Here is a 25,829-nt window from a genome sequence, read left to right on the forward strand (position 1 = left end):
ACATTCTAATTGACAAAATGAATGACACTATTACGCAACAATGTGAATGTATTTAATGCCGCAAAAACATTATATTTAAAAATGGCTAAAATGGCAAATTTCACATTATTTATATTTAGAAAAAATTTAATTTAGAAAATGAGAGAAACCATAGTATTCACTGATAGAGCTGTCCCATTTAGAGGGATCATCACCAGAATCTATATTGCCTGCATACAAATAAATAAATGTGTGTCTGGAAAAATAATTTAAAGCAAATTTTAAAGAGATGGAAATGTCAAGTAACTTGACCATAATAATCATGTTCACTATGTATATCAAAACACCACACATTACAAATTAAATGCATCCATTTTCAATTAAAAATTTTAAGATAAAGTAAATTTGAAACTACAGAAATAAAATATCAAGTAAAATTGATATTCCCAGTGATTAGTAGACAGAGTAGTTCTTAGAGTCCTTTCATGGATTGATTTATAAAGTGATATTTATTGAGCTTCTTTTATGCGATAGTCACTTTCCTAAGAGATCATTGCATGATATTTACAAGAAAAAACTTAAATTATATATTGTGACTCTGCTTATATGAGATACCTATGGTAGTCAAATTCATAGGGATAAAAAAATAAAATGATTTTTGCCAGGGGCTAGGAGGAAGACAGAGTGGAGAGATGTTGTTTAATGCATACAGAGTTTCAGTTTTGCAAAAAACAAAGTTCTGGTATAATGGTTGTGGTAGTTGCACAACAATGTGACTATAATTAGCATTTTTGAACTATACACTTAGAAATGGCTAAATGCGTTATATACTTTATGTTAGCAACTCTACACTGCTGTAAGAGCAAACTTTAAATTAGCATTATTTAGTTGAAAGAAGAAGAAAATTAAAAGGAAAAAATTAAGAATGCTTTAAGAAAGCTTTGTGATTGTAATTAAAAGAATTGAGAATATGATTTTCCATTTTAATAGGGCAGCAGTCTGGAGCACATATTTTACATGGATTAAAGAGAATTTTAAACACTAAATTAGTGATTTTTTTAGAGACTAAAGAGTATTACATTAAAAGAAGTTGTAAAATCATAACTTGGTATGTTGAAGACAGTTTTACATTTGGTTATTAATAATGAGAATTGTTACATACTGAAATATATTAGGCTAAAAATACGACACTACAAAATTATAGCTTGGAATTTTTCCCACTTTAAAGTGGGAGAAGTATCTAGGGACTTTAATTTTCTTAGAAAGAATTACTGTATTCTACACAATTCTGTACATAGTGATTTTAAAGTATTGGTCTTTAATGTTTTAAATACTTCTGACAAGGTGAAAAACAGGGTTTCAAAATTGTTTGCTTTACACAGTTGGCATGGCAAAAATTAAAAAGTAGACAGAGGTGGGTATCTGGTCTAGCATTCAAGACACTGGTTAAGATGCCTGTGCCCCACCTCAAAGTACTTCAGTTTGATATTCAGCTCTGGCTCCTGACTCTAGCTTCCTGCTAATGCAGACTCTGGTAGGCAGTAGTAACGGCTCAAGCAAATGGGTCTCCCTGGTCTGAGTTCTTAGCTCTGGACTTTAGCCTGGGCATTGTGGACATTTGGGAAGTGAAACAGAACATGGGAATTCTATTTCTCTCTCTTTCTCTTTGAATAAATAAAAGTTCAAGAAAAAAGCATAACAAAAATGTTAAGTGTCAGTTAAACTTAAAGAAATCAAATTTTCATCCAGATGCATTTAAAATTCTGCAAAAGCACTCTTTATGCCTAGAAAGACACATATGTAACAAAAATGAGTTTTCCATTTTTATGAGAAATAATTTACTTTGCTTTCTTTTTGTTACAACTTCTCTAATAAAGAAGGATATTTTCATGTCTTTATAAATTTTAAGGACAGAAAAACTTGCAAATAAATAACTACTGGTTTCACTTTCCTGCCAAGAATTCCAATTGATGGTTTCCAGGGCTATAACGGTCTATTCATTTTTAAGAGTTTTCACTTATGATGTGATTTATTGAAAACAGGAACTTTGTAATAATATTTTGGAAACCCCTTGAAGAATCAAGGTAAACAGATGACTGCATTCAGTGTTCACAGTCTTTATTTCTCACTGGACTTCCATTGCCACCTTATCTGCATAGCAATAATCTTTTCTATTTCTATTGAAGTAAATCATCACAAAAGTTTAGACATACAATTTATCTCAAAGAATTTTATTTTATTTGACTTGCATTAAAATATCAAGAGTGGATTATTTTTATGTTCAATATTATTTTGAAGAACTTAATTGGAGAGAAAAATCAATACACTCATTAATGCTAAATGAGTAAAGTCTTCATGCTATAAATATATATTTCACATAAAATATGTCATTTTGAATGTTATATTTTAAGTCATAGTTTATATTCATTGAGGAAATATTCATAGATTATCATAGCATATTGGGATAGTCATAATATAGAAACCAAGAGACCCATTTGCACACGTGGGTAAATTTAACAGCTATAGTTCTAATCTCTTTCTTGAAGTTATTTAAACTGCTAAATCTGTACCCAGCTGGTTCTTAAGGGCAAATATAAACTTGTGCAACCTCCATATCGCCTACAGTAAAAAATATGACAGCCCCAACATGCTCATTACACATTATATGCAGATACTGAATGATCATGCTGTGCCCCATAAATATATATAAGTATACATTACTAAGAAATTCACTTTAAAAAATAAGGAAAAAAAATGAGAGCATTGAAAATCTGTCCAATAACTAAAAAGCTGAAACCAGACTATCAAAACTAGTCTCATAAAATATTAAATGTGTTTCTTGTCAGCATAAAATCCAAAGCATAATATGAGAAATAAAACATTTTAAATGCTTTAACTGCTCTCTTCGTTTGCAAGTTGGCAAAAGCTAGGAACAAGTTAGGGTCAAAGGACAGGTGTTTCGTTTCTGATCTCATTTGCCAGACCTGCAGCACTAATGAACTAATGCTGTCGTTTTGACTCGAAATGGAACAGGCATATCCCCATAGACTGTAGAATGTAAGGGGAGAGACAAATTCATTAGGAATCAGAGAGGAAAATGAGCATGAATCTGATTAATAAAAATGCTCTTTTTTATGCTGGAATTTTGCAGCATTTATTTTGAAATCTGAGAAGAATGTCACACACGGTGATGTGAATATGGAATTAATCCTGTTTCTCTTGTATTTTAAAGACAATTTGTCTGTTGTATCTTATTTCTAGGTTAAAAAAATTCTCTATCCAGATTATTGAGCACAATGAAAAATAATAAATGTTAGGGTTTTACATTATACATGTTTTACCTAATATGTAGACTCTCATCTAAAGAAAGTATTCATTTAATGTTGTTTACTGAAATGCAAATTCTCTCTAAGAGCAGTATCATGATGGTATTAAAGAGAGGCTGCTGTTGAAGAATCTGCGTGGATTCCTCAGATAGTTTAAAATATAGATTCAAGAAAGAATGTTGCATTAGAGGGCCTTTTGGGGTACCATGAAACACTAAAGTCTTTTACTCCATGCAATAAAAGAACTGCCTTTTGAACATTGCTTTTAAATTCATGCCAGCCTAAGAAAGAAATATTACTGAATACTTTGCATGGTCATTTTTCAAAGTGAGTTCCACAGAACATTTAATTCACATGATATTACTCAATGATAGATGTAAAAGTATTCTACAGTCCTATGCATTTAAGAAATAATGGGTTAAACAGATTAAACAGGATTTCTTAAAGCTTTTAATATATTAATCCAAATGGCTAAGCGTAATGTATGTATGGGAGGGTGAGAGAAATGCTATGTAGCATTTAATTAGTTTGCTAGGGAACCCTTTAGAATTGAGTTGATGCTGCTGAAGATCAAAGTAAATGCATATATTATAAAAATAGGCCAAAATAGTAATTTGTCTATATTAATGGTGCATAGCTTTAACAATATTTCCCAAAAACTTAAGTGTGGAATTGCGCTTCTCTAAATTTTCCATGATTCCAAGATCATCGAAAGCACTCCCTTTTTGGGTAATCATTTTGAAAAATTGATTAGTCTCCCCTTTTATGTCATTGTTTATCAATGGGGTTACTTCTGTCATTTTAAAACAGACAGTTCTTCATTTTATGAGAGTCTGCAAAACATAATGAGACTTTGGTCACTGCCATCCTAGAAACATAATGTCAATGAGCTTTACAGTTGAGGAATCACAGAAATAAAACATATTGATATGCAAATTATAAAAAAATTGCACTCAAGTTTAACATGTTAAAGAGAGCACATATATAATTATAATTTTTTTAAAGTTTCTGGGTGATTATGCAGCATCAAAATTGGTTATATTCACATTTAGTGATTTTTTTTTAATGTTTGAAAGTGAAAAGAATACTTATGACTTTTTGGTTTTCTTCTGTCAGGCACTACTAGTTCTGGCTGTAGGCCAAAAAGCAGACCACATGTTTTTAAAACACCAAGCCAACAAACACCATTCCTCCATTTCAATGTCACTTAAGTAAGGAAGGCGATCACATGAGGTGGGAACTCTGTGCCTATTTGGGGAGTGAAGTAATCACCTCTGTTGGACCTATGACTAGATGGATGACATAAAATCAGCACGAAGTGTAAGTTTTGGTACTGTCCTTGAGCTTCGGTTTCAGAAGCAAGGATTGACAGCACTATGGGAGAGTTGAAGGTTCAAATTCACGGGAATGGAAATAACACGTTCATTCTTTTTTTCTTTTAGGTATTTCTGATAACTAAAGTGAATATAATATACCTTCAGTTACTTTGAAGGTGAGAAGAGGTTACTCGAGAAAACAATGAATGACATGTGGTCATGGGAATGGATTGAGCACGGTTTTTAGAGACTGGGGAAAAAGACAGGAGTAATTTAGTGAATCTTCTGTAGAAATTTAGAACTACAATAGGGGTCCATGTGCCTGGATATCTTAGCTGGTTCTAAATAGAATCAATGGGATGTCCCTTGCATATACATGTATGTATTGTTTGATGTCACATTTATATATGTAGTAGCTATTTTTTTTTCTTCACAGAATGCAATTTCCTTACAGAGCAGACAGGCTATTTTACTGTTCTGAAAATATTTATTGACAAAGACAAGCTTAGATGCCTTGAGATCACTAAATGCAGGACTTAGTAGGTGCTAAGAGTTAATACCCAAACAGAACAGGCTGAAAGATGCCCCTGCCATCCATTGCCCTTTTTCTTTAGGAGTTATTTATAACTATGTCTATAGCTATGTATCAGAGGAAGCAATGAGTACCTAGAAGGCAAAAATATAAAATTAAGTCCTTTTAGTCTAGATACAGTTTCTCAACAGCAACCAAATTCACATTTGGGGCCAAATAATTCTTTGTAATCAGGGATTATCCTGTGCATTAGAAGATACTACAGCAAACCTAGCCACTACCCATGAGACACCACTGGCATTCTCTCACCAGTGTGACAACCAAAATATGTCTCCGGCCATTTCCAAATACCCTCTGAGAAGCAAAATTGCCAAGCCTGGTTCAGAGGCACCAGGAATTGAAAGGTAATACTCAGAAGGTAGAGAAACAGTGACTCTGTAGTGTGTGTAACATTAATATGGAGACATTATATAGAACTGCTATGTACTTCTTCCCTACAAAGAAAAGGATGGTTTTGTTCACCAAAAATCGTTACAAGAATGTTCACAGCAACTTTATTCATAATTATGAAAAACTAAAGACTACTCAAATGCTCATCAACAGGAAGGTGGGGCTGCTGCTATGGCATAGTGGGTAAAGCTGCTGCCGACGGCACCGGCATCCCATATGGGCACCGGTTCAAGTCCTGGCTGCTCCACTTCCCATCCAGCTCTCTGCTGTGGCCTGGGAAAGCAGTGGAAGATGGCCCAAGTCCTTGGGCCCCTGCACCCACATGGGAGACCTGGAAGAAGCTCCTGGCTCCTGGCTTCGGATAGGCCCAGCTCCGGCCATTGCGGCCGTTTGGGGAGTGAGACAAGGGATGGAAGATTTCTCTCTCCTTCTGTCTGTAACACTGCCTTTCAAATAAATAAATAAATATTTTTAAAAAAAACAATGTCGACTGATTTCATATATATTTTTTCATATATAGTTTTATGAAATTCAAAATATATGTATAACATCAGAAGTCACAGTGGTGATTTTGAGGAGGGAGAGGAATGTTTCAAGCTCTAGTTTTATTCTAAGTATGTCCGGGTTTGAATCATTCAAATCAAAAGCATCAAAGTAATTCAGAGGTTCCTAAAGAGGACTCTAGGAATCGTTCATAGTTGTGACATTTTGTTCTGTTTATTAGTTTCTTTGTTTTTAACTGAAAGCAGCTCCCAATCAGGAGGCTGAGTCTTGATATCATATAATCATAAATAATTATTTGCTAAGTAGGTAAAGTAGATATCAAATATACTCAGCAATATTTACAGTAGTATTGGATAAAGAAGATTAGAGCATGTTACTACACACAGGGAATTACAATTTAGTTGTGGAGATAAAATTATTGTGTAGGAAATGATTAGACACTGGTTAAGAGCTAAGCTATGTGTTACTCTCCATGGGGATCCAGAGCATCAGAAAACTTGTAGTGGACCATATATCCTGAAGTATGAGTGGACAGCAAAACATGACATGAAATGCAGTCCAGGGACAGAAACCGTGGGAGAAATAGTATGGAATTATTTGAGTATAAGAACGAGAGAAGGGGCTGGCTTTGTGGTATTGAGGGTAAAGTTTCCATCTGCAGTGTGGGCATCCCTTGGGAGCGCCAGTTTGAGTCTTGGCTGGGTCCACTTCCGATACAGCTCTCTGCTGTGGCCTGGAAAAGCCGTAGTGGATGGCCCAAGTCCTTGGGCCCTGTACCTATGGGGGAGACCCAGAGAAGGCTCCTGATTCCTAGCTTTGGATTGGCCCTTGCGGCCATTTGGGGAGTAAACCAGCGATGGAAGACTTCTCTCTCTCTCTGCCTCTGCCTCTCTGTAGCTCTGTCTTTCAAATAAATAAATAAATCTTTAAAAAAAAAAAAAGAATGAGAGCACACACGAGTGGAGTGATTATAACTCAACAGTAGAGGGAGTGGTTCTGAGATGCTAATAGGAAATGCGGGGGGCACGGGGCGGGGTATCTAAAATTATAGGATTAGTTCCAGGAGGATGTATATAAAACACCTAATTCAGAAAACCAACATGAATCAGAGGAGGAAACTGTACAAACAAAAAATAATTTTATAAACTGCTGAGGAGCACATTAGTTTCATCTGAATCCAAATTATTCCACAAGCCCCTTGGTCCAAGTATAAGGTTTTCATTATGTTTTTGGGTAATAAAATTAGAAGTGCTTGCTAGAAAGTGCATATCTGTTGAAAGTGAAAAGCTCACGCTTAGCACCCTGGTCATAATGATGGGTTGCAAGGACTATGAACCAGAGCCCTGGCTAGAGAGCAAGTGGAAGCAAATGAAGCCGAGAACTTTCCCAAGCTGATGAAGAGTTGATAGCCCAAGTTTCTGTCTCACACTATCTGGATTAATTTCACTAGTGAATGAAATTGGTAAGCAGGATGCTTGACTTAGTTTAGGCTTTCTATCTACAATAAATTCTGGCTATAAAAGTGTCTAGGTGACTAAAATGAGTGTTTCGTATGTGCGTACTCTAGGCATTGGTGCATGTTGTTATCCAAACTGGTAACTATACTGTGCCTCAAAACTTTACCAGAGGTTGTTTCATTTAGATCAATTAAGGAAAATATATTCCATTTGCAGACTTTCTTTTTGAAGAACAAAAGGAATTCACAAAATCTGAAGCACACTGCAAAGCAAAGGCAGCTGCTTGGGTGAGCTCCACCAACCACAGTGATGTAAAACTGCCCAGAAATGTTATCTTGTTCATGATTTATATGCTTTTCTGTTAGAGGTCTATGTGCTGACTAAGATTTTTACAGCAATTCTACCCTTCCAGTAAAGTGTATTCCTGTTGAAAAGAGAAGCAAAGATTATATTTTTAATAAGAAGAACAGTGATAATTTGGGAGGAAATTAAATTGTTTTGGGAAAACAAATTTTTAACAAACTGATGCAGTGGATATTTTATTATAATGTAAATCACATTCAACTGCATGTTAAGTACACTTAAATAAAGCTGTATTTATTTTCAATTTACTTTTACTAAGTGATTGCTCCTGGGATGGCTTCTTTACAAAATAATATATTTTCAATATTAAAAATCAAATAATAATATTAACACTGCACACACACAAAATAGCAAAAAGAAATTAGGTCACCATCATCACAGTGAATCTCTCTAATTCATATACAGAGATAAGGATAGATGGGATTTTATAAAATAAGATCATATCAAATATAGTCGCACATCTCAAATATAGTTAATGACTATTTATTTGTAAATAAATAAATAATATGAAGTGAAACAATTGCTAGTTTAGAAATTTTTAAAAATTAACATAAAGTCGCAATCAGATGTTGGTTTCACTGAAATTCTGAAATCTTAAAATAAGTATCGTAATTTCAAGTGAGACTAATTCTTGCTGTGAAAATGAGAAAACGAGCTTCTCCCCCTCTTCCTATTGTTCTAATTTTATTACAACTCTGTCTTTATTTTTATTTTCAATTTTACATTTATTAGTATTCAGTGCATTTAACCAATTCTTTTGCCATGTGTTCAACACTCCTGAGCTTCTCGGTTTTGTTTATTTTTATTTGATATTGGTTGTTTGGATTTTATCAACCAGTAGGTCTTTCACTCCCATCAAAGGATGCACTAAGATCGTGAGTACTTGTTAATCTAATATCCTTTTATTTTTCTACATTTACTGCTTCCTTCCAGTGTCCCAGATTGTAAAGGGTAGGAAACAAGTCACTTCCTCTGATACCTCTGTTCTGAAATGCTCCTTCTTTTCATAATTGAGGCAGATGGTTCATTACTGGGGCCTATCAGATACTACAATTATGTAACTTCTCTTCACTGTTCTACTCTTTTTTCGTTTACCTTCTAGTTCTGATGGACAACAGCCCTAAATAAAACTTCTAATAAAGGATTTCATGAATGAAAATATGGTGTGATTTTGCACGTCTGAAAATGTGTCTTTATTCTGTAGCATAGACAGGTGAAGTTTTAAAACAATATTATTTGGACTTGTTTTTAACTCTGCCGACATTTCTAGTCTCTTTAGGAAAACTGAAAACAACTTTAGGATCTATATAATAGAGAGAAAGTAATAACAGAGTTTCAGGAAAACTCTGTATGTACTCCAAATGTCAATTCTACAAAGTACATATAATTGTTTATATAATAAAAGTATATGAAAGGTATATATTACTTACCTTTCCCGATTTCCCTGACTTTTACTCAACTACTCAAATCTTTTCCTAGACCATACCTACACATATAACTGCATTTAAATTTCAGTAATTTTCACTTTTAAAAATTATTTCCTTTCTTTACCAATCTAAGGAGCGTGTAGAAAATTTGTTTCAAAATTTCTTATTTCAAGTTATATTTAGAGTTACCAATTTCTTTAAGAAATAATTTCTGAAATTAGATCCTGAAATGCAGGAAATATGAATTTGCATCCCAATAACATGATCATATTTTATTCTGAAAATGTTTTAAAATTAATATTCTGACTGCTAACAACTTTCTTTATAATTTTATTAAAAATTACTGCACAAAGACATCACACATTGACATTTTTCTGACAAACAATTTCCATATATTTTGCTCCAATATTATAAAATGATAAAACATTTTATTCTATTGTGTTATTTCCTTTTTCCTGAAGAATGTGAATGGGTCTATGTGGAGAAGCCACACAATGAATAGATTTTTCTTGTACATATCTTATTTATAAAATCAAAACAGATATTACTTCTAAATATCACTTTTCTGAAATGGTGATATTTATAATTTATTAATGTTTCCCTGAAGTGATCTTCATTTTCATTTATGTTAATGCCTCTTTGTAGTACACCATAAACAGATTTCTTTTATTTCTTTTTGAAAATGTGTTCTCTTAAATTCCTAAAAAGCAGGGGCCAAATTCTTTGAACTATCATTGTAAAGCCTTTAGCACAATGCACAATCAAAAAGGCTTTACTGCTTAGGGTAGTGACAATGTTGTGCTCTCAAACAATTATCAGAGCTAAAGAGGCTCTGGAAAGGCATTGAGTTAGCCACTTAGTTCCAGAGGTACTGTACTACACTGAAAACAACCCAGAAAAGTGACTGCATATCTTTTTAAAAGTCTGCACTGAAAAGCAAGTTCACAGCTTTTTCTGAGTGAATAGCCCATTCTAACATTCTCAAATCATGACAACCCATTTATTTCTAATGTAAATGCCTCTTGATATGAGAGAATTTTCTGTTGTTCTTATTTTTATAACCTTCATATGATCACTTTTCCTCCTCAAATACCAGCTGCTATTTAAATATTTCACCAAGATCCTTTCTCCATGTGTCTTAAGTATTCCAGAAGTAGAACTAGAGATGAGAATTTCTGCACAAGTGACTTTTTTACTTTAGAAAACAGTTTGGCAGTTCCTCAGAAGTTAAACATAGAGTTACCATATGACCCAGCAATTTCAAAGAGAAAGGATACCATATGTTCACACAAAAATTGTCTATTCCCATTCAGAGCAGCATTATTAATAAAGGGCCAAAACTGAAACAGGAGCAGGCATTTGACCTAGCAGTTAAGACGCTACCTGGAACACAGTGCCTGAGTTCCAATCCTGGCTCTGCTTCTGATTCCAGATTCCTGCTAATGTGTACCCTAGAAGGCAGCTCAAGTACTTGGGTCCCTGCTATCCACGTGGGAGTCCCAGAATGCATTTCCAGCTCCCAGCTTTGGACTGGCCCAACCCTGGCTCTTCCAAGTATTGGGAGAGTGAATTACTGGATGGAAGCTCTTTGTCTATCTGTCTATGTCTGTCTCTGTCTCTCTGCCTTTCAAATAAATAAATGTCTTAAAAAAGCAGAAACAACCTACATGCCTATCAAATGATGAATGGATAAATAAAATCTGATATATCCATGCAAGGGAATGTTATTTGGAAATAAAAACAAATGCAATATTAGGAACTTCAAAAAGTTCATGGAAAATGAACATTATGAAAAAACTATGCATGGATTTCCAAAACTTGTTGAGACCAAAATAAACATATTTGCTTACAATTTCCATGAATTTTTAAAGTACAAATGGAACTAAAAAATAAATTTACTTCGAAAATTGTGAAGTTCATGCATAGGTTTTCATATTGTACATTTTCCTTGAACTTTCTAAAGATCCCTCCACATATGAATTTTAAAAAAAATTTTGCACCAAAATAAAGTCATCTTTAAATTCTATTTTCCATGAATTTTTATGTTGACATAAACACAAATCAACAGCATACTAACAACAACAAATATTACAAATCAATGGATGACCCTTGAAAATACTGTTAATAAGCTAATCACAAAATATCACATTTTGTATCATTCCACCTGTACGAAATGTCCAGAAAAAGTAAACCTTTTCATACAGAAAGTAGATTAGTGCTTTCCCAGAGCTGGGAAGAGAAAAAGATGGGGAGTGACAGATAACGGGAGAGTTCCTTTCGATGATGATGAAAATATTTTAAAATTAAGTTGCAGTGATGTTTGTATAACCTTTCAATATACTAAAAATATTGATTTGTATACTTAAATGGGTAATTGGGATGTTGCCTAAATTATGTCTCAGGAAAGCGTTGCAAAACAATAAATTTTAGAAAATTTAAGACAGGTTCTGCCAGGTTTTGATTAGGCTAATATTTACATCCAGGATGTTAATGGAAAGAAGAAATCTTTGGAGAATGCAGATATGCAATAGGGTGACTTTCCTTTGGGAGAGTTGTTAGGGTGCTGTGCTTCCACAGCACTGACAATCCCCTCCCTGGATCTGTCCACTATTTTGGGGGAGTCAGTTAGATAGGGAAGAGGAATACTTCACCTTACCACAAGCTAACAGAGAAATCTTCTACAAGGAATATTTGGAGATCTTAAAATTTATCCCAGAATACCATGGGGAGTGGTATCTAACTCTTGAAAATTTAATAATCAAGTGTCTGAAAGTAGATTTTTACCACTCAGTGACTGATGACACAGACCCAAGTGTGTAAGAAAAGAATTCGTGTATTTATGATGGTGCCAAAATCAATCCTGTAGCAGTAAGCCTAGGTCATTTCATGAGAGCATCCATCTAGGATGACTGCCTGGAAGACCCAGAGATCCCAACTAAGGAGCAGAATGAGACACCATAGGTCAGTTGATTTGATGGTTAGTATTAGAGGCAGTTCTTGAACACATTTATCTATAAGTAAGAGATACTTGTGGTTCAGGGCAAGTGGATTTTTTTTAAAAGAAAATCTCTATCTATCTACCTACCCACCTACCTACCTATCTGGAAGGCAGAGCAACATAGAGAAGAGAAAGGGAGAGATTTTCAGTCTGCTGATTCATTCCCCAGTGCCCTTAACAATCAGGGTTGGGCCAGGAAAAAGCCAGAGGCCCAGAACTCAAACTGGGTCTCTCACATGGGTGGCAGGAGCCCAAGTACATGAACCAGTACCTGCTGCCTTCCCAGGGTGCGCATGAGAAGGAAGCTGGGTTGGAAGCAGAGGAGCCAGGACTCAAACCTAAGCGCTCCAATATGGGATGCAGACAGCCCAAATGGTGGCTTCACACATTGCACCTCAATGTCCACCAGGTAAGTGGCTTTCTGAGGAAGTGAAAAAGCATCCCAGGGAAAATAAAAATCAGAATTTGGAAATATGCTACCTCGGAAAACACTAAGGCTAAAGAAGGTCTATCAACTTTCTTCATTCTTTCCTTCATTCTCCCAAACTCAGCAAATTGACCCCCTTTACCTGCTCCAGTGTTCGAAGATTCAGCCATACCCTCATCAGTGGGAGAGGAGGAGAGGCAGAACGAGGTGGGAAAAAAGGGAAATGGACTCGTTTATGCCACTCTCACTCCAGTGCAGCCTTTCAGTGGTTCTGAAGAGAAAGGGGGCTTGTTTCTGGTGGAGAATATGTGGGGTTTGATTACTGATTGGCCTAGATCATAATTAGCTAAATGTTATGTGTTGAACTGCAACCCCAAAAAATATGTTGACGTTTTCTTCCCCCAGAATCTCAGAATGTGACCTTATCTGAACACAGGGCTGTAGGCGATGTAGTTAACTGAGATGAGGTCACACAGGAGTGTGCTGGGCCCCAATCTAATACTCATATGGTCGGTGTGAATACTCACACTGTTGGTTGTGAAGACACATAGTCACAAGAACGCTGATGATGGAGGAAGAAGTTGGAATGATGAGGTTATAAGGTTACAAGGACCTCTGGCCATCACCAGAAGTTAAGTAGAAGCAAGGCATGACTGCATCCTAAAGCCTTAAAAGAGAGTATGCCCTTTCCAGTACTTTGATTTTGGACTTGCGGACTGCATTCCTGGGAAACTAATACACTATTCAATTGATAAACTATGGGATCTACCAGAGATTTCATTCAGTATAAAGAAAGAATAAGGCCAAGCCACTGGATTTGAAGGGGCAGTGCAAAAATAATGGAAAATTTTTACCTGTATTCAAGCAAAGCTAGCTCAGGAAATTAAATAAAGTTTAACTATCCCATACATATTTCCAAAGCCTACTGAACATGCCTAGTTCAGTCTTCAGAATGTTTATTATTCTTCGCTTTGTGTGTGCCACTTGCAACTTGCTTTTTGATGATGTTTGAGCTTCATTATTTGGCCCCAATTTCGCTGACTTCCCTTTGTATCTTTCAATGTCATTTTCCTAAGTAACTGTCATTTTCAAGAACAGATGGGAAATCGGAGTCTCTGTAGTCCTAAGTTTTCAATGACTATAAAACTTTCATGTTTGTTAGAACCAAGATACAAATAGATTAAGATTGGAGTGCACCTAATCATCAAAATAAGAAAAATAATCTCTAACATACTGATTAAAATGAAAAGTAATAGTAACTGTAAGGAATATGCATATAATAATTAAAACTAACACTGGATATTTTAAAGTGCCAAACCATGAAATGCATGCTTCTTTTAACTCTAAAGTAATTATAAAAGCACAAACTATTATTGTCTCTATTTTACAGATGAGGCAACTGAGATTTTGAATATGTAACTCCTCCAATATTCCTCAGCTGGTAGTTAAAAGAAATCATAATCCACTTGAGATGTTTCTGAGCCTAGAAACAGTGTTCCAGTGAAGGCCTTAATATAATTATGGCTGCAACCATTCTGAGTGCAGCCTGGGATACCAGAGACTGGTCCAGTAGCTTTCTGCTTCGGCAAAGCAGCAGATTATGTGAGGCATGTACCAGTATATCCTTGGAACTCATCATCTGCACACGCACAGTCCTGTGCCTCTGAAATGTCAACTTTTGTCATCAGTCACTTATGTGAGTCAGTGTACAAATACCTCAGCCCTACTCTCCTTGGACAGGCTAACTTGGAGCTGTGTGTTCTACCGTCTCCCAGATGTGCTCACCAGAATGAAGCTTTACTTGCCAACAGCGCTAACCTGCTTGAGAATACACCCTCTGGGGGATGCCTTCCGCACCCAATATTTCCTGCTATCCTCTCTCAAGTAAAGCACGGGCACTTGAATCCTTATCTAAGGATCTAGGGTCTGTTTCTGGAGGAAACAAAACTAAAGCAATCAATTAATGCAGTGACACTAAAATGTACCTTGATTTGGGTTTGTCTGATATTGTCATATTAATTAAAGCCAGATTATACAGTTTGAGGGAGGAATCTATATCTTTCCAAGAAAATTGCATCTGGAGGCACAGATGACTTTTATTTTGAATACTTAATTTGGGTTCATTTGGGATTTATTATTATTTATTTATTACTTGTGGACTGAGAAGAGATCTAATTTCTCCTTTTTCCAACATCCTTTATTATTGAACTCACCTGTGCCCCAAGTTATTGGCGATACCACTTCTGCTATATATTACAGTTCCACAAGTCCTTGGGTCTATTTCAGGACTGTTCATTTTATTTCATCTGTCTGTCCATTCATATGCTATTAACACGGTTAATTATTAAAGCTTTGTAGCAATTTCAGCACCTGGTAGGGCTAGCTACAATTAGAGTTTTTTTCCTTTCAGTTTTTTCCCATATAATTTTGTGTACTATTTTTCCATTTTAATCCTACTTTCAACATGCCTAACTACCTGGAAAAAGCATGTTTTTATTTTTATTGAGATCATATTAAATTATAAACTAATTTAAGAGCACTATGTATCTTAGTGGTGTTGAGATGCCCTGTTGAATAAGAGGAAATTTCTATTTGTACATATCTACTTTCATGTTTCATTTACAGACAGGTGTACAGTTGCTTATGGATAGGTTTTCCACATTTTTTCCTAATTATATTCCAATCCTTTTGGTGCTTTTATGAATGAAATTTGCCAACTTATTCCCATTTCCATCTCTCTTAACTGGATATTATATTTGCATGTTATGGCTGTTAGCTATTGCCTTTCAAATTTATATGTTGCTAACTTAAATTATTTCACTGCTTGAGTTAGATTTACCAATTATTATTCTCTAGAGTATTCTAGGTACATTATCATGTTATCTACAGACGGAGTTCCCCTTTTTTATGCTTCTTTTTTGTTTTTAAGATTTATATATTTATGTATTTGAAAGAGTTACAGAGAGAAAGAGAGAAAGAAAGAGAGGTCTTCCATCTGCTGGTTCACTCTCACATATGGCCGCAATGGCGGTAGCTGAGCCAATCGGAAGCCAGGAGCCAGGAGATTCTTCTGGGTCTCCCACATGGGTGCAGGGGCCCAAGCATTTGGGCCATCCTCCACTGCTTTTCCAGGCCCATTAGCAGAGAGCTGGATCAGAAGTGGAGCAGCTGGGACTTGAACTGGTGCCCATTATAGGATGCTGGTGCTGCAGGCTGGGGCTTTACCCAGTGAGCCACAGCGCCAGCCCCACATAGTTCTTGTGCCTCTAATTTATCTCATCTACTTTTTTTTTTTTAATTTGAAAGAGTTACACAGAGAGAGGAGGAGAGGCAGAGAGAGAGAGAGAGAGAGGTCTTCCCAAGCGGCTGCAACAGCCGGAGCTGTGCTGATCCAAAGCCAGGAACCAAGAGTTTCCTTTGAGTCTCTCCCGTGGGTGCAGGGGTCCAAGGGCTTGGACCATCTTCTACTGCCCTCCCGGGTCATAGCAGAAAGCTGGATCGGAAGAGCAGCCGGGACTTGAACCAGCGCCCATATGGGAGGCTGGCACTGCAGGCAGCGGCTTTACCCACTATGCCACAACACCGGCCCCATCTCTTCTGCTTTAAGTCTTGTCATTTCTGACTTTAACATCTATGAAGTCTTGATATCATACATATTATTTCTTGGGTCCATTAATATGGTGAATGATATTGATAAGATTTCTAATATCAAACCATTCTTGCAATCTCATGTATATTATTTTCGAAATGTGGTGCTGAAGTATATTCAATTAATTTTAGGATTTTTCCTAAAATATTTTAAATTCTCAATGATGTGATAAAGACACACTGATGAAGTCTTCAATGGACTCTTAAGTATAAACAATGAGGTGAACACATAGGATAACAAATTCTAATTTAGCAATTTCTTCTTCCTGGCCCTATTTTTAAATCATCTTTTCTTTATTTCTTTTTTTTTTGACAGGCAGAGTTAGACAGTGAGAGAGAGAGAGAGAGACAGAGAGAAAGGTCTTCCTTTTTCCGTTGGTTCACCCCCCTGCCAAGTGGCTGCCATGGATGGCATGTTGTGGCCAGCGCGCTGTGTCAATCCGAAGCCAGAAGCCAGGTGCTTCCTCCTGGTGCAGGGCCCAAGGACCTGAGCCATCCTCCACTGCACTCCCGGGCCACAGCAGAGAGCTGGACTGGAAGAGGGGCAACCGGGACAGAATTCGGCACCCCGACCGGGACTAGAACCTGGGGTGCCAGTGCCGCAGGTGGAGGATTAGCCTAGTGAGCCGCGGTGCAGGCCTAATCATCTTTTCTTTCATCTCACTCTGTGAAGATTCATTTAGTGCCTCTTTCATTCATTAGACTTGTCTACAGTGAAGATTCATTTAGTGCCTCTTTCATTCATTAGACTTGTCTACATCCACAACTTCCATGAATTGTATAGTAAAACCTTGAAAGTCTATGTCTGCTGAAGATGATACAGAGCTACTACATCTAGCAAAGGAAGATGTGACTCCTTTGTCTCTGCTGATTCTCATCAGGAAAAAAATGACCAGCTTCAGGCAAGGCATCAAGGCTTTTGATATGAGCTAGCAGAGAAGCACAACCAATATATCAAAGCCATCTGATGGTCAAAACGCATCCTTATTTCAAGCCTTCCCCTGCATCTCCCTTGTTCACATCTCTCCCCCAGCCCTAAGCCTTTCCTGTTGTACACTATTTCCCCACATTCCCCATATATTCACAGCAGGCAGTAGCCTCAAATGGGCCAATGGGTAGTTGACAAGTTCCCTTGTGGGGTTTAGAGCTTGAAAGGGCATTGCATTCTGGATTCTATAACCAAAAAATTACCAAATTTGTTCAAGATAAAGACCATATCCTTGCATAAATTTTAGGGATTAGGAACATGCCAACCCATAACATAGCATCCTGCCTCAGGTTCCCATGGCTTTCTGGATAGGATATGCTTTCACTAGAACCTTCAGGGATTGTTGGTAAAAGCCCTCTACTTGACTTCTTCCTGGTATTAGAAACTAATGATATAATTTGCAAATATTTAACCCTCAAATTCCACAGCTCTCAAATGCCACAATTTTACAATAGTTTCAAATGGTTGAAAGTCTTCATTCTTCTAAAGACTGTTTTGAACTTTAAAAGCAAATAAAATTCATTGATAATCAGATTCAGTAACAAATTAAGTGGTATACTGGATAAGACCATTTTTTGGCCAAAAATGAGGTTTTAACCAAAAAGAAGAGTCTTTATTTTCTGCTTCATAAACTGGTCTGTGAAAGCAATTCTACAAGAACTTGTAGTGCATTTGAGCTAATGAATTACTGGAATAGAGTCCACCTTCTTTGAGATAACCCTACTGATTTGGGTGCTTACATTTTACTTGATGTGTTTAGGAAAACAACAACAAAAACCTGAAGGCAATGATGTCATTTGTCAATTTACAATAGCAGCCCAAAGTTAAACACTATTGCTATTATTCATGTTAGTGGTCTATGTTTCCAGGTTTATCCTGGAAGCTGTATGATTTCACACAAAGCTGGCTACAATGATAATTACAGTCATCGTAGAAAAATGCAGAAATCACAAAGCAGAAATTTGTCTTTAGTGGTCACTTTGAAAGCAACATTATGCTACTCTCCTTCAATATTCAACTGCTTGTTTACAGTGCCCCAGTGTAATGACTCACAGATTTAAGCCATGCTTCTGATGAATTTATATTGGATAAAAATATCAATAGTATTTTTGACATCTGAAAACATTATGGCCTCCTGGTGCTAACGACATGCTGTGTTCTTACACTGACTGTATAAAAAGAGGAGGAAGAGCAGACCTTCCCATGTACACCTCAGCTCAGGTCTCCGGCCTGGCCTGTATTGTGAATGAGGGGACATGGAGTTGAGGGGAAAAAAGAAAAGAAAACATTATAACAAACAATAGTGTGTGAACTTCTGTTTGTTCATGTATTCTTTTCATTTCTCTCTTGCACCTTGTACAAAAATGACACTTAATGAAGAACCTAACCCAATATAAGTAATTCTGGTGATAATAAACAAAAACTATTATAAGAGAATAGGAAATTTGCCATAACTGAAATAAGAGTATTTTAGAAATATTGCAGTTAAAATATTTAGGCTGACGTACAGATGCATGTGTAATTGCATATTATATAGAGTTTAAATCAAAGACGAAAATTCACAGTATGTGTGTCTCTAGAAAGTTAATAAATATGCATGTGTATGTATAAATATACATACAGATATGTCTCTTGCTAGGAAATTTGGAGTTCTTATAAAATAGTGAGTTCCTATCAAATGCATGGCTTCATTCACTTAAAAAATGTGACCTGGGAATATTTTAAAGAACAAGTATTCAGGAATAGACATTTAGCACAGCAGTTGGGATGCCTGCATTCCAGATCAGAGTGTCTAGTTCAAGTCCAGTCTCCTTCCTTTTTTTTTTTTTTTTTTTTTTTTTTTTTTGACAGGCAGAGTAGACAGTGAGAGAGAGACAGAGAGAAACGTCTTCCTTTTTGCCATTGGTTCATCCTCCAATGGCCGCCGCGGCTAGCGTGCTGCGGCCGGCGCACCGCGCTGATCCGATGGCAGGAGCCAGGTGCTTCTCCTGGTCTCCCGTGCGGGTGCAGGGCCCAAGCACTTGGGCCATCCTCCACTGCACTCCCTGGCCACAGCAGAGAGCTGGCCTGGAAGAGGAGCAACCAGGACAGAATCCGGCGCCCCGACCCAGTCTCCTTCTTACTAATGCATACCCTGGGGGGCAGCAGGTAGTGGCTAAAATCCTTGGATCCCTGCCACCCACATGAGAGACCCACATTGAGTTGTAGGCTTCTGGCTTTGACCTGGCCTATTCTTGGCTGTTGCTGCAATCATTTTGGGAGTGAACCAACAGATGGGAGATCTGTCTGTCTGTCTGTCTGTCTCTCTCTCTCCCTTTCAAATGTATAAATAATTTTTAAAAGCACAAATGAAGTTAAATTAAATGACCAAAAGCATTAGAATATGTCCTACATTCTATATTAGGAAACACTCAGAAAACTATATTTTAATGGTGACTTATCACAATAAATTTCAAAACATTATTACTAAGATTTCTATATAATATTAGAAAGGAAGAAGGGCTTTTTTAAAATTTATAGGATTATCTTTGTTCTCTTCTAATAAAGAGGCAGAAAGGAAAGAGAGGATAACTAGGTGAGAAGGTGCACGGACAAATAAGAAAATGGAGGCATTACGGACCATTTTCTTCTCATGGATATATTTAAATAAATTTAGCAAAGAAATAGCCATTTTTTATAACATGCACTGTTGGAAGACCCAGAAAATCTAATAAATTAAACTGTCATAAAATATCAACTACAACTTTAGAAATGTGTGATACTTAACTAATGACTGAGAAAATTATATTTAGGGACAATTTGAGGATATAGTGTTGATCAGGTTCTAACATAATTTACTATGTTGTATTTTAATTTTTCTCAAGTTTAATTTTCTGCCTAGCATGTAGGAGAAAGTGGTACCATGGCCGGCGCCGCGGCTCATAGGCTAATCCTCTGCCTGCGGTGCCGGCACCCCAGGTTCTAGTCCCCGTCGCGGGGCGCCGGTTCTGTCCCCAGCTGCTCCTCTTCCAGCCCAGCTTTCTGCTGTGGCCCGGGAGTGCAGTGGAGGATGGTCCAAGTGCTTGGGCCCTGCACCCACATGGGAGACCAGGAGGAAGCACCTGGCTCCTGGCTTCGGATTGGTGCAGCGTGCTAGCTGTAGTGGCCATTTGGGGGGTGAACCAACAGAAAGAAGACCTTTCTCTCTGTCTCTCTCTCTCTCACTGTCTAACTCTGCCTGTCAAAAAAAAAAAAAAAAGAAAGAAAAAAGAAAGTGGTACTTTAAAAGTAGATGAAGTTATGGGGCTAGCACCATGGCATAGAGGGTAAAGTTGCTGCCAGCCACACCAGCATCCCATATGGGTGCCGGTTCAAGACCTGGCTGCTTCACTTCTGATCCAGCTCTCTGCTATGGCCTGGGAAAGCAGTGGAAGATGGCCCGAGTGTTTGGGCCCCTGAACCCACATGGGAGACCCAGAAGACACTGCTGGCTCCTGGCTTCGGATCAGCCCAGCTCCACCCACTGCAGCTATTTGGGGAGTGAACAAGTGGATGGAAGACCTCCCTCTCTCTCTCTCTGCCTCTGTCTCTCTATAACTTTGCCTTTCAAATAAATAATTCTTTTTTTTTAAAAAAAAGTAGATATAGTTGGGGAAAGCTACATTCAGATATTTTTAAAGACATAATTAATGATGGTCTAATTTTATCCATTAAAATCAAATTTTACTTATCCTTTTATTATTTGGAATTATTTCCAATTTCAGTCTAAAGTGATCTATCAAATTTTGAGAATAATAACATTACATAAAGCTGTGGGCTCAAAGATGTTTTTGCTTTCTCATTTTCCAGATAAAATGTAGTACCCGGGAAAGTGGACAGTGTTTATGGACACAGAGGAATTATTAGGAGTTATTTTGCTCAGTAGATTTCACATTGAGGATGCACAATATGTACTAAAGTACTAGAAAAAACTAAAATTGTTTTCAGGAGACTATAGCATATTAACTGTCTACTGTTATCCAAAAAGTACATATTTAGTGGACCTAAAGCTTAAATTACAATGCCACAGAAAAAGATTATGAAGTCATAAATTCCCTAGAGCAAAAATTAGATTAAAATGTAACAAAATAGGCTGGCGCCATGGCTCACTAGGCTAATCCTCCGCCTGCAGTGCCAGCACCCTGGGTTCTAGTCCCAGTCGGGGCACTGGATTCTGTCCCGTTGTTCCTCTTCCTGTCTAGCTCTCTGCTGTGGCCCGGGAGTGCAGTGGAGGATGGCCCAAGTCCTTGGGCCCTGTACCTGCATGGGAGACCAGGAGAAGCACCTGGTTCCTGGCTTCGGATCAGCGTTGTGTGCTGGCCACAGCGGCCATTGTGGGGGGGGTGAACCAATGGAAAAGGAAGACCTTTCTCTCTGTCTCACTTTCTCATTGTCCACTCTGCCTGTCAAAAAAAAAGTAACAAAATAAAATTTGTAATAATTCTGCAGTCAATCTGAAAAACTAAAATTTCAACATAACTTGTAATAAATCCACAGTCATATTGGGGGAAACAATATAATATAGAAGCAGTAATTGGAATAAATTCTTAGAATTTATTTAGAAACCCCAAAGTTATGATAGAAACATTAGAAAAGAGAATTTTTAACAAGCTTTAAGTGTGAATTAAGTAATCTTATGACTAGCTTAAGATAACTTCCAGTATTAAAAAGGTGTTAATTATTTTAGATCATAATTTTACTGGTGCCTAAAACTGTGTCATTGCAAGGACCTTCAGCATAAACCAAAGTTTTAACATCTTCTAAATATCTATATGTGTATACAGATGACAAGCTAAAACTAAACTTTTCATATGGGTATAGGAAATACTAATGGGAGTTAAAATGGAATTTACTTATGGCAATAAAATGCAGAAATCCGACATGGCAAGCATATGCTTTCATGAATATGGACTGATAAAAATACAGCACACAAAAACAGATACTACATGTTCTCCCTTATATATGGGAGCTAAAATATTCAAAAATAATTAAAATAAAAAGAAAGAGATCCTGTGTGTATTAGTTTTCCTGCAAATATAGTATTTTGTCAAACTCCACATTAAGGGGCCAGCGTTATGCTGTAGCAGATTAAGCAATGTAACTGGTATCCCATATAGGCGTTGGTTTGAGTCAATGCTGTTCTATTTCCTAACCAGCTTCCTGCCAATGCACCTGGGAAAGCAACAAGAAGATGGCCCAAGTTCTTGGGCACCTGTACCTGTGTGAGAATCCTGGCTTCAGCTTGTCCTAGCCCTGGCCTTTTGGGGAGTGAATCAGCAGATGGAAGCATCTCTCTCTCCCTCTCTCTTTTTCTCTCTCTCTCTCTCTCCCTCCTTCCCTCCCTCCCTCCCTCCCTCTCCCTCTCTCTTTCTCTGTGTAACTGCCTTTCAAATAAATAAATAAATCTCAAAAACTAACAAAAAACTTTGTTTTAAATCTTTGTCAATCAAATTGTTAAGAATAATATACTACTATAATTTTAATGAGCTGTATTTTAAAATTTACTATATGAGTGAAATAGACATTTTATTTGATTTTTTTATAACCCTTTCATATATCTCTGCCAAATTATGGTCTTTTTAGACTTTATGTGTTGAACTCCTTATTTAGATGAGCTCTAAGCCTCTGATTATAATGTAAATTAAAAATGTTATCTCAAAAATAAAAAAAAATGAAATACAACAGAATCTGAAGCCTTTTCAGTACAATTGGTTCCTTTGAGGGAATTATAGATAGTGAACAGAGAACTGTTTAATTGAAAATAGACTCTTCATGAATATTTGTGATTAACTCCACTGGGCAAGAAAAATTAACATTTAACATTGCCATATTTTAACAATGCTCTTAGGGTCTCCAGATATGGAAAGACAACAGCTATCTGCAACAGAGTGTTCATTTGTCATGGTGATGGTTTTGGATTGCCTATGGCTTGGATTGCAAGTAAAATGAATGGTCAAATTAGTGTAGAATCCATGAAGACTGATAAATGCTGTAACAGCCTTTGAAAGGATATGTAATTTTGTTGTACAGACATAACAGAGCTGTAATTAGATGGTGGTAATACTAGCACACTGTCAGCACAGCCTTGTATTTCTTACAGAAAAAAAAAGACATGTACAACACAGGAAACTGCAGAGAATCTAAAGTTACAGGTAACTGGAATGAGATATCAAGAGAAACCAGGATAGATTTTTTTTTAAAGAGGAGAGCAGCAAGATGGTGGAATAGGAAGGGAGCACACTGATAATCTGGGGAGAGACAGTTTAATGAAAGTGGAGATACTGCAGGATCAAGGAAGTGTAGGGGAAGAAACAGCAGAGGAAACTCTTCTGGAACTAGTGATTCACAGTGGACCTGCGTGGAGAGCGTGGGAGCCCAAGTTCAGGACACCAGTGGCAGACTCAACACACCAGCGCTGGAACGTGAGGTGAGCCGAACCTCAATAGCCCGAGACACCAGCGGGCAAGCGGAAAGAGGAGACTAGAGGGAACGAGGCTTGAAACTCCGTGAGGAAAAGTTCACCAGGCTAACTAGAAGAGAGAGAGAGAGAGAAAGAAAAGTGACCAATACGGACACGAGTTTCTCTCTCTCCGCTCACCTCTCAAAGGCTAGCAAGACAAAGAGCAGGCGCCATTTTGGACATACGTCATAAGGCAGGCTACCGCAGGTCTGCACGTGCCCTCAGCCAAGCAGAAAAACCTGGCTCTGGGGTGTGTGTGTGTGTGTGTGTGTGTGTGAAATAACAGGAGATTAGGATCTAATGAATGTGTGGTGCTAATGAACTGAGACTGAGAAAAAAGAGACGGTGGGGGAGAGAACTCACAGAATTCACCTGAGTACTCTCCACAGATGCTACAGTTCGGTAGTCTTGGCAACCCAGTGGGAGACTGCAGGAGAATTGGAGCCCACACTGAGGGCAGCAGAGATTCCCTGTGTGGTCCTTGGGAAAGAGCTTCCGATCTCTGGCTCCTGTGGGTATATCATTTGCCTGCTAACTACCTCCAATTCCGTTCAGCTGTGAGGAATTATGTCCCTTTTGAGTCAAAAAAAAAAGAAAGAAAGAAAAAAGAAAGAGAGAGAGAGATTTACCACGTCTAACCTGGGTGTGTCACCTTTGGCACACCCTCAACCCTGAGGAACCAAACAGAGCTCTCAGGCCACACCCATCTTAAGTCTCTAAGGCTCCATCAAAAGCAAACAGTCCACTTAATCTAGACTCATAGTATAAAAAGAAAAAACACCACAGTGAAGAAACAAAAGAATATCTCCAACATGCCAAACAACAAACACAAAAACCGAGGTAAAAGAATAAGGAAGACACTATGACTCCCCCAAATGAAAAAGACATCCCAATTCAAGATTATGAAGATAATGAGATAGAAGAAATGCAAGAAGCAGATCTCAAAAAAGTTGATAAGAACATTAAGAAGTTCTCAAAAACAAATTCTTGAACTACAGAAATCCTTAATGGACAAGATAGAAAATCTCTCTCGTGAAAATGAAATATTAAGGAGGAATCAAAATGAAATGAAACAACTAGTAGAACAAGAAACTGTGATAGTGATGAGAAATCATAATGAAATGAAGAATTCAATAGATCAAATGACAAACACATTAGAGAGCCTTAAAAACAGAATGGGTGAGGCAGAAGAGAGAATATCGGACTTAGAAGACAGAGCACAGGGAAGTATACAGTCAAACCAAAGAAAAGAAGAGGAAATTAGAAATCTAAAAAATATTGTTGGGAATCTGGAGGATACTATTAAAAAATCCAACATTCGGGTTCTAGGAGTTCCTGAAGGCATGGAGAGAGAGAAAGGATTAGAAGGCCTTTTTAGTGAGATACTTGCAGAGAACTTCCCAGGTCTGAAGAAGGACAGAGACATCCTAGTACAGGAAGCTCATAGAACCCCTAGTAAACATGACCAAAAGAGATCCTCACCACGACACGTCATAATCAAACTCACCACAGTGAAACAGAAAGAAAAGATTCTAAAATGTGCAAGAGAGAAATGCCAGATTACTCTCAGAGGATCTCCAATTAGACTCACAGCAGACTTCTCTTCAGAAACCCTACAAGCTAGAAGGGAATGGCAAGACATAGCCCAGGTACTAAGAGAGAAAAACTGCCAGCCCAGAATATTATATCCTGCAAAGCTCTCATTTGTGAATGAAGGTGAAATTAAGACTTTTCACAGCAAACAGAAATTGAAAGAATTTGTTGCCACTCGTCCTGCCCTGCAAAAGATGCTTAAAGATGTGTTACACACAGAAACACAGAAACATGGTCACCAATATGAAAGAAGGTAAAGGAAGGAAACCTCACAGCAAAAGATCACAGGAAGCTCAATTTCTCTTTGACATAGAATTAAACTCTGATGCTCTGTTAAAGCAAT

At 37.3% G+C, this 25,829-nt stretch overlaps 1 protein-coding gene and 1 non-coding gene across 2 annotated transcripts in view; one reads left to right on the forward strand and one right to left on the reverse strand.

Annotated features, from left to right (window-relative positions):
• IL1RAPL1 (interleukin 1 receptor accessory protein like 1) overlaps positions 1–25,829 on the reverse strand; it is a 665,884-nt gene that overhangs the window by 379,730 nt on the left and 260,325 nt on the right. The gene's annotated exons all lie outside the window — the stretch shown is intronic.
• LOC133753911 (small nucleolar RNA SNORA51) lies at positions 18,545–18,675 on the forward strand. The gene has a single exon (XR_009865144.1). It is a non-coding gene; the product is annotated as a small nucleolar RNA SNORA51 (small nucleolar RNA).

This window comes from Lepus europaeus, chromosome X, assembly GCF_033115175.1.
Source record: "Lepus europaeus isolate LE1 chromosome X, mLepTim1.pri, whole genome shotgun sequence".
Taxonomy (NCBI): domain Eukaryota; kingdom Metazoa; phylum Chordata; class Mammalia; order Lagomorpha; family Leporidae; genus Lepus; species Lepus europaeus.